The 10,070-nt window shown below is 41.5% G+C and overlaps 1 protein-coding gene across 2 annotated transcripts in view; it reads right to left on the bottom strand.

The window, feature by feature from the left end:
* Positions 1 to 6,765, bottom strand: part of baiap3 (BAI1 associated protein 3) — a 45,359-nt gene extending 38,594 nt beyond the window's left edge. The window contains exons 1-2 of one of the 2 annotated variants that reach the window (XM_030342421.1): positions 6,597 to 6,765; positions 6,378 to 6,447 (exon numbers count right to left, since the gene is read on the bottom strand). The gene's annotated coding sequence lies outside the window, so the exon portion shown is untranslated. Of the gene's footprint in view, positions 1 to 6,377 lie in introns of both variants that reach the window. The other variant, XM_030342416.1, reaches the window with a different exon arrangement.
* Positions 6,766 to 10,070: the final 3,305 nt, after the last annotated feature.

Below are 10,070 nucleotides of genomic sequence, written 5' to 3' on the forward strand. Positions count from 1 at the left end.
TAACAATGAGAGCTGGATCCAATTTTGGCAGTTTGTCAGTGTAGGCTGACAATCAGGTTGGAGTTCACATCACTGTGTGTTCAATATATTAAAGACAGTCACCACTATTGATTTCAACTTTTTTTCTTTCCGCATCATCAAGTGGCAACCCTAGAGTGATTTTGGAGAGTGCTTCTGCTAGCCTTTTTCAAATATTTCCGCGTCCCCGCGATACTACTTCAGCGTTTCATTAAATCGATCATAAAGTGCAACGTTGTTTGACCTTGTTAATCGCATGAGGCGGATCTTCGGGAGATGTAGGGTGAAGGTGTGGCTTTAACGGTGAGCGACGATGAAAGCAATCGGTAACCCAGTTTGATCTTTTCAACCGTCTACTTAAATTCCTCACACCAGTCCGCTTGTAAAGAGTGATTTGGTTTTTAAAAACACATCACTCAGGACGTTTACATGCACAGCTTAATAAAATGAAGGCCATAGTTCGATAATGCTCCTCAATCGCACAACTGCAATTGTCCGAGTATACATGGGGGTGAGAAAATCGATTCAATGGCCGAAGCATTCTTACCCCGGTACGATAGTTGGCGCTATGCCCATTTCAACTAGTTGTAATAGAGCCACCGGTTGACCTCTTTACGAGAATAGCAACAACAAACTCAGGCGGCCGCAGCAGTCGAGAAAGATGTTTTCAGTAGACAGCTGTCAGTTCACCTCGGGTCCATGTCATTTCTCAGACGCTCCATTGTTCCGACCTCTCGGTCGTATGCAGCCGGAGGAGTCTGCATACGACCGAGAGGACGGAACAATGGAGCGTCGGAGAAATGGACCCAAAGTGAACTGACATCTGTCCCGCATACGGCAACAATCCCTTTCTCCTCTGTCGCGTTTCAATATGGACTTCAGAGAGTCAATGCCAAAGTTCCTTTACCCTAATTCCTTCTCTACCATGGCCGAGATAACCCTCACTACGAGTATTTACTTGTTGCTGAAGTACCAGAGAGTCGGAGAACCTGACGTAGTCTTTACGATTCATAATATCAGAGAATATCCCCGTCAGTTCGACCGCGGCGCAATGAATGAATAAAGATCGTAAAAAATCAATTATTTTGACAGATGTGCCCGAAGTTACTACTTTACAAACTTGTTGATGACCAACATTTAGAGAGACATGTACTTTTAATTCAGCCTTGGTTGAAATCGAAGTGTTACACCTTTCCAGCTGTCGGCTCCCATAGGCTACCGTAGTCGAGCACAAGAGAGACGTTCCCTCCAGGGCCGATGTTCTCTCGGGGGTAACACCCTTCACTTTGACCGGCAGTGGGTCAGCTTATAGGTCGGAATGAAACGGCCACCGATTATTGACAGGCTGGGTAATTTATTCGTAGTTCCACTAACTTAACAGAACACGTCGTTTGCACAGACACAACCGGACTCGTTCATTCACTAAACTGACACGCGCAACCGCTCGCTCTCCTCGCTCGTCCACTCACTCGCTGAAGTCACTCACACACACACACACACACACACACACTGCCATTCCCACGCACACACATACGCTAACTCTCGTAACAGAAGCATAGTTTGTACTGAATGCATGTTGATGATGATACACTTCTTATAGGGGGTAACTACATTTGCACGACACCGGCTTCCTCCATCGTCTTCGCCACCTTTTTAAATAAATTGCCGTCTCTCATTTTCCGACGCCGACAACAACATGACTATCGTCTCCTTATACTTCTGGATCATGGCCCCCGGGAAAAGTCTCGAGCATGCACAGAACGCAAAATCCGAATCCATGCGATCCGACCCGATACATGCACACTTAATTCGACTAACAATCGAATAATCTAGGTGTCTTAATTCGACTATGAGTAACTCGATTCGATTCGATTATATTGTGACTAAGGTGTATAGTATGCATCTTAATAATCCACTCATAGTTGGACTAACCCAATAATTCGATTTTCTTGAGGGTCATGTAAACGCACTGACTGTGATCCATCAAGCGTTGTGTTCTCTGCTATACTGTGCTCACAGTAGAGCTTGGGTCTTGTGCGGATTGGTATTTTTCCAGATTCTTATTTTGCTAAAGGTCAACACCCTCATAGTGTCCCTCCACGGTGTCATTAATCAGACATTCATCAATATCGATGTCCCACTAAACGCAATGAGGGGCCGTACGTCTAGCGTGTCACGTTGTGTTTCCTTCTTCCTCTAAAAAGTCAGCTGTCTCACCACACGACTCCGGCATTTCAACCGTGTTTTCCCATCTCTTTTTTTATTTTCTGTTCATTCTTTTTGTGGCAACACTGTCAACACAGCTCCCCTCGTTCCAAACATACGCCACAGCCACCGTTGGTGGTTCACAGCCATCGCAGAGCAGCTGTCTCTAAGGTGAGTTTATTTCAATTACACGAGAGAACCCTGCCACCTTCCCACCCCCACACACACATACACACGCATGCACATGCACTCACACACACACACACACACACACACACACACACACACACACACACACACACACACACACACACACACACACACACGCACAACCACACACACGCACAACCACACACACACACAACCACACCCCCACGCACAACCACACACACACACACACACACACACACACACACACACACACACACACACACACACACACACACACACACACACACACACGCACACACACACAGACAAGTATACCCACACATATACACAGAAGCACACACACACACACACAAACACACATGCACACACGTACACACACCCACACACACACCCGCACACACTCCCCGACCGGCTTTCACTGTCTCGGCCGTGAAGCCATAGCGACAGAAGCGGTTCGACATGCCACCATTCCTAGGGCGCTGGCTGCCAAGGGAACAGTTTGGATGGGGCCAAATAAACCTCCCTCCGTTTCCCTTTCTCCTCTCCCTCCCTCCATCCATGCCTGAGGTGCGATGGGCTGGCTCACCAGTGTCTGTCTCTTCGGAGTCTAGTGAGCCTTACAGCCAAGGGTGTCTTGCTGTTAGGGATGGAGCGTCTCTATGGTAACTGCACGGTGAGAAAATAAAAAACGGGAGAGCTGGTAAACCCAGGTAAATAGAATTCTTCTGAGGCTGCATAAAGAACCGCCCTTGGATGTCATAATATCCATTTTAAGCGAATCATCTCGATACAGAGACTCACGACTCTGTGAGGTTGTGTCCCCGATCTTTTGCTCGTGAGAACATTGGTGTGTTTTTCTGTCTCTTTGTCGAAACTGTTAAACTCTCTTCTATAACTATTCGATTAACTGGACCCAAAATGGAAGTATTGCAATTCTATGATCAAGATTGCCGTGTTTCAGGTAGGAGGTCACCTGCTTGGAAGACTGACTAAATGCTTGAACTTGCTGTGGTTGCGATTAACCACTTCAGAAAAATAGGCCGAGACATGATTTGATGGAAGAGTTAGCTAACAGGGTTCAGGATGTCACTAAGAAAGTAATCAATAAATAAAATCAATGGAAACTTTGACCGGTCTGGCAATGATAACACATAATTAGGTTTCCATCGATGCACCTTTCAACGCCATTAGCCCTTTCTTGGATGACAATACTGGAGTGGTCCTGTGCAATGGAGTGAGAACATTTAATGTTGAGCTTTGTGAATGGGATTCTGCGTTGGAGAAGTGGAGGGGGATGGGGAAGGAAACGCTCTGACTGTTCTGATCGTAAAAGGATATCCCCAGTTATTGTACTTAGATGCTGGTTCGATTGTGATTACTTTTGGAACCGTCCAAAACTGGATATTCAAGTAGACAGCCCATCAAATCATGAAATATTTCAAGACTCTGTGTGGATAATTTAGCATGACAGATAGTATTTACACGTTATGAAGGAGTCAATCATGTTGGAGTACTGCCGCAAAAGGCCAAAAAAACAACAACATAAAACTGTCTATTACGGAATTTTTGTCACAATATAGTTATCTAGTTATTGACGCAACTAGGTCATCGCAACATAACCTCGAAATGGGCGGGAAGGGAACACACTAACAATCCTTTTGAGACGGAGTACTATTATCAAGGTGTCGAAAGCTGACAGAGAATAAATATATGCCTTTGCAAGAATGATCTAGAAGGCGGCACACCTGACAAGACCTTAGAGAGCTGGGGGTGATGACGAACAGACGGCCACCCTTTCCCTTAAATATTGATCGCCATGGAGACATTTCACACACTGAAGGTGGCCTTGATGTTTCACACTGAAAAGCTCTCATCTGTAGACATAAAGCAGGTACGGGAATATACATCACGGTAAAGGAAATTCACACACACACGCACACACACACACACACACACACACACACACACACACACACACACACACACACACACACACACACACACACACACACACACACACACACACACACACACACACACACACACTGGGGGGTGTCCCTACAAACAAACATACACAAACACACACACACACATATATATGTATAATATATACATATACATAGATATATATATAGAGAGAGAGAGAGAGAGAGAGAGAGAGAGAGAGAGAGAGAGAGAGAGAGAGAGAGAGAGAGAGAGAGAGAGAGAGAGAGAGAGAGAGAGAGAGAGAGAGAAAAGGAGGAAGAGAGAGTTAGATGGAGGATTTTTGGTTCTCTATGTGGCTAACATGTCCTAATCTTGGAAACACTCAATTTGTATTGCTCCTTAAATATAGTAGTAGCCTATTCCTCCCTGCTCCTCCCCCATCGTTGTCATTTGAATCTCATCTGTTCCGCTAAACTGTCTTTTGAGTCGCCCTGGGGTCTGACGAACCCTGCCTGCCATCCAGTTTGGTTGTTGGCAATCAATCTCAATCTCTCTCTCTCTTTCTCTCTCTCTCTCTCTCTCTCTCTCTCTCTCTCTCTCTCTCTCTCTCTCTCTCTCTCTCTCTCTCTCTCTCTCTCTCTCTCTCTCTCTCTCTCTCTCTCTCTCTCTCTCTCTCTCCGTCTCTCTCTCTCTCTCTCTCTCTCTCTCTCTCTCTCTCTCTCTCTCTCTCTCTCTCTCTCTCTCTCTCTCTCTCTCTCTCTCTCTCTCTCTCTCTCTCACATACACTCACACACGCAAACCCACACAATATTTAGACCAATTATAATCCATAATTTTGAGGTGGTCAATCAACTGGAAACCGAGATAAACACAGGGAGAAGAACACACCCGGTTTAGAAGGTCCACGGGGGGACTTTGACCGAGAGGAGGTATCCAGAGCCAGTATAGCAGTTCTCTGGATGTCTGGTGGGTCTGAGCTAGCACCCCCACACCATTCACCCATCCTCTGGGGAAGGGTTTCCGCACACTCCACTGGATTTGCTTAATCCACCGTGACTACAATTGCAGCAATTCATAGTCCAAGAGACTCCCGAAATGTTTCGTTCTTTGGTGTACAGAATGGTCGATATACTTCAAAGAGAACGCAAGAATGTGTAACACACATTCAAACATGGAAAAAAGGCAATAAATCTTTGCCGTTGAACACTACATTTTGGAAGCTGTTGACTTGTGTTGTGAAAGGGTGCTGGGCAGGATTAATGTATACAGTTTAAAGAACACAACGATAACCTAAGGAGATAAGCGTACAAAGAGGGCAGACAGGCAGACAGACGACATACAGGCAGGCAGAGAGACACAGAGAAAGATAGACAGAAAGATAGACAGACAAACAGATATATAGATATACAGATAGATAGACAGATAGATAGGCAGACAGACAGACGGACAGATAAATCGACAGATAGACGGATAGACAGATATACAGATAAATAGATAGACGCAGATATAAAAAAAAATAGATATAAAAATAGATAGATAGATAGATAGATAGATAGATAGATAGATAGATAGATAGATAGATAGATAGATAGATAGATAGATAGATAGATAGATAGATAGATAAATAGATAGATAGATAGTAGACAGATAGACAAATAGACAGATAGACGGATAGAAAAATAGACAAATAGATAGCTGGATCACAACTAGATCAGAACATTTCAAGATCAATTATTTTTTTACCACACAACTAATCTGACATGGATTAGATCTGCCTGTGCTTCTACTGTACAATGCCGATCCTTAGGCTATTACATACAAGTTGCAAATTAATATTTAAGCTCTTTCAACAAAGGCACACGGTGCAAAACAGACTTGAGCTAACTTTGTCATCTGCCAGTTTATAGCTATGGAAGATAATTTGATCAACAGGTGCCGATTGATGTAAACATAGTTTAAGATTGCAATTACTCACTGAACCTGTATCGTGTGATTGAATAAACAAAAGGGAGACAATTTAAATTGATTTTCCATCGATAGAGAAAAAAATAGCTCACCTGTGGCTCTTGGCAGTTTGTGATGTGGAATTGTTTATTTTCCTGCGTGTCTCTCCTGCGCTGGGAGTTCCTGCGGATCAACGCAAATAGGACTGTGGTTTGTCAACACAAATACACTTTCAACTTCTGGGAGAAAAAAAGACGTTTGGCTCTTTTCCTTTTGTTACACGACAGAGAAGAGCTATCATATTTTCCTCCAAGATGCTTTCCTGCACTCACGCTTCGCTGAGGCTTGCCAAATATGGGCATCGGAAGTGCAGCTACACTTTGACTGCCCTCGAGCTGTTGCTGAGGGATGTCAGAAAGAAAACCGCTCTACTAAAAGCGCCGGATCCACCTTAGTTTGGCTACTTTATGCCACCCCTGTTCGCTCGTGCTGTGTTGTAATCAGGTCATAGCAGTTGTGAAAAAAACAAAAGCTCTCATATCGTGTTAGGGTTAGGCGGGAAAAAGGTGGGAGGGGAGGGGATGAATGTTAGCCACGAATAATAAGTCGAACTTCTCTCTTCGATTAACATAGCTGAAAATTAAAGCAAAAACACAATTACTTAACAGATATGTTCTTTAGGGGATAGAAACTTTATTGATAAGCAAACTACTTGGAATACGACTAAGAATAACACCAATAGGCCTACTTGGTTTCAATTGTTTGTTGTCTGTAGACGAGACTGTTTTCTTATAGAATTTATGATATTATCAGTTCATCCATAATACAAATAACGGCTCGGTGAACTCAGACCAAGCACAGTACGCCTACAGCAATCGGGATCTTCTAAATGTGCTTTCTGTAATGAACATGCTTAACCCTGCTGTGTTTCGCAGTCCCCTACTCAATTACCTGAAAGGTACTTATATCATCAGCGTTTTGTTCAACACATGTTGAATATGCAGTTTTGGATGACGTGTTCGCTATCTCTGCCACTCCCTCTTGCTAGATAAGAGATCTGTACAGGGCTTTGTATCACTCTTGTGTTTGCATATCAGCATACATCAACGGCAGGGGCACAGATGCTAAAAATAGGCACTGGGACGTTAATTATGTGCTTGAAGGAGAGAGGTGCCTTCCTAAGATGAGAAATTACTCCACACGTAGAGTGGGAAAAAAGAAAAACCCATATGGTGTTGTTTTTCATTGTAAGCCATTGATATGTCTTGGTGGGATCCGCATCATTCCCCATTCACAAACCAGAACATTGTTTGTTTTGGTAAATAACCACAAACATTTTACCAAGGGGATTTACTTGGTTATTTGTTGTATTCATGAACATGTTTTGAGCCTGGATTTGATAATGCCCAATTAACATTGCATATTTGTTTATCTGTGGTAAATATGATATTTAGGTTTTGGGGCAGAAATAGAAATGCCTTTATATTCTTTTGTCATGGTAAAATAAATAGGCCAATGGAAAAATGTATGGAGCTGGAGCCTATGTGTAAGTCAATAACGGTAAGTATGTGTCCATAACATTTTTTATATCAAAGGTTAAGGCAGCAAATAGAGTTCTCTCTTGTTTGTATTTCTTAATATAAATCCCTTGAAATGTATTCTGTTGCCGCACACAACAAGCACAAACAATGCAGTAAGGCCAAACTAAGAGAATGAATCAGGACCTGTGGAACTCACACCAACACACATTGGTCGCTTAGACTATAATGGCTGATTTGCTGTCAAGTGTCTGCACTTATGGTCACAAGAAGAAGGGACATTCCCCAAATTATAAAAAGTTAACTTCATTTTGAGAAGAAGAGGCAAAGTGAGTGTCAAAGCAAGGCCTCCCTGTATCCAGTGATGCGACGCCGTGTGACCCCTGCCTCTTCGTTACCATGGACACTTTAATAGAGAACTTCCTCTGCAGGTTTGAAGCACTCAGAGCATCTGTGTCTCCCGGTATCACATAACAAGCTCTGTGGTGTTGTGAGATCGTAAAAGATAATGATGGGTTATAGAGTTCTGATGTATCATCTTTTTTTATTGACAGCTTTAATGCTTCAATGCATCTTTCATTGTAATCATGTTACACATTGAAAATATGTAACTCTATATAACAGAAATATAGGTTATATTGCATAACAATAAAAAACACCCTTTTTTGTGTTTCATTGAGCTGATTGTTTATACATTCATAATGAGCGAGATATGTTGACCTATGAGCAGGTAACCATAGTACACTATGGTTACCTGCTTATTATAAATATATTAACAATCAGCTCAAAGAAACATAAAAAAAAGAACAGAACATGAAGCATAAAAACAGAAGTACAACTGTATCACTAACATAATAATAACAATTACAACATTATGGCTATTCTTTTTAAGATCATTGATGCACTTTTCATTAGCAAATGGAGAGAATAACATAGTTGTTTGGTTTGTTCCACCTGATATCCAACCAGAAAAGGGAGCAAAACATTGTATCCTTGAAATTATCGTGATGACAGCAAAATACACATTTATGAAAATAAGTGTTGTTAGACTCCCAGCCCAAATATTCCAGGTTCATAGCCCACTGCTCAAATCATTCCTGAGGAAGATGTTTCACCCTGATGAAATCTGAATTCATTAAACTCACTTTATACAAAGTCTAATACATGAAATATGTTGTTTTAAACTATAGACCTAAGGTTACTATAAATACTATAGAACTAATTATTGGGTTGGAATTTGAAACCCTGTTACATTTTTTATGAAAAAGACAATATGAAAGCACACTGTTTCATGTTTATGAAGAGAAACAACAACACACATTTCCAATTAATGTACTTGACATGAACATTATGCAGAACATGGACACTTTCCAGTAGCTGTCTATCAAGCATATACCATTCGATGCAATAAGCCTAGGTGTGAAGGAATGCTGCCCTCTGTCGTCACTAAGTGTTAAGCGCAAATAGACAGAAATAGTACGATATGGCAACTGGGATTTTGAAAATAATCCTTATGCATCGTTTTATGTGATGTATCAGATCTCAGTCTTCTTATTTGAAGATAATAGCTGAATAATGCTTTCTCCAATCAAATTGACGAGCATTAAAAGTCAAACAAAAATGAATATCGATTTTCTTAACCCCCTTTTGAACATATTTATTCTAATAACACCTTGCTGCTTTGTTAAGAGTAATATATATGACATAGACATACACTTAGCAGACCCTACTTGCAAACTGAACCGGTTTAATGTTTTTTGACTTGGATGACCTTTATAAATGGCTCTAACAGTGATAAGTGGAATCTCATTATGCATTCTCCTCCCTTGACAATGGGCTCCACATTGAGTAACAAATTATTTCTCATTGATTATAAGTAACTTTTCAATCAGAGACAATTTCTCCACCTTATAGAGGATCTTTTGAGGGCTACATCTATTGAGATGCTTGGCATGCCAACCACAAACATTCAACATCTTGAATACTTATTTCAAGATAGAGAAGATTATGTAGCTACAATAGGAAACTTCAATGTATATTACTCATATTTACCCAGAATATAATGAAGAAATATCTGATCTTAGTGCACCGTGTAGCTGATCCTGATTGCATTGATTATTTCCCCTCGACCTGAGGGTTAACGTATATAATTAACCTTTATCCAATATACAAGTTGCATACAATACGTTCAGTCAACTAGAATGATTATATTACATATTTTTTGCCAAAGCAAAAGCATGTTGGACACAGGTAGTTTAATTCCAATTC

Source organism: Gadus morhua, chromosome 2 (assembly GCF_902167405.1).
Source record: "Gadus morhua chromosome 2, gadMor3.0, whole genome shotgun sequence".
In the NCBI taxonomy this organism is placed as follows: Eukaryota; Metazoa; Chordata; class Actinopteri; order Gadiformes; family Gadidae; genus Gadus; species Gadus morhua.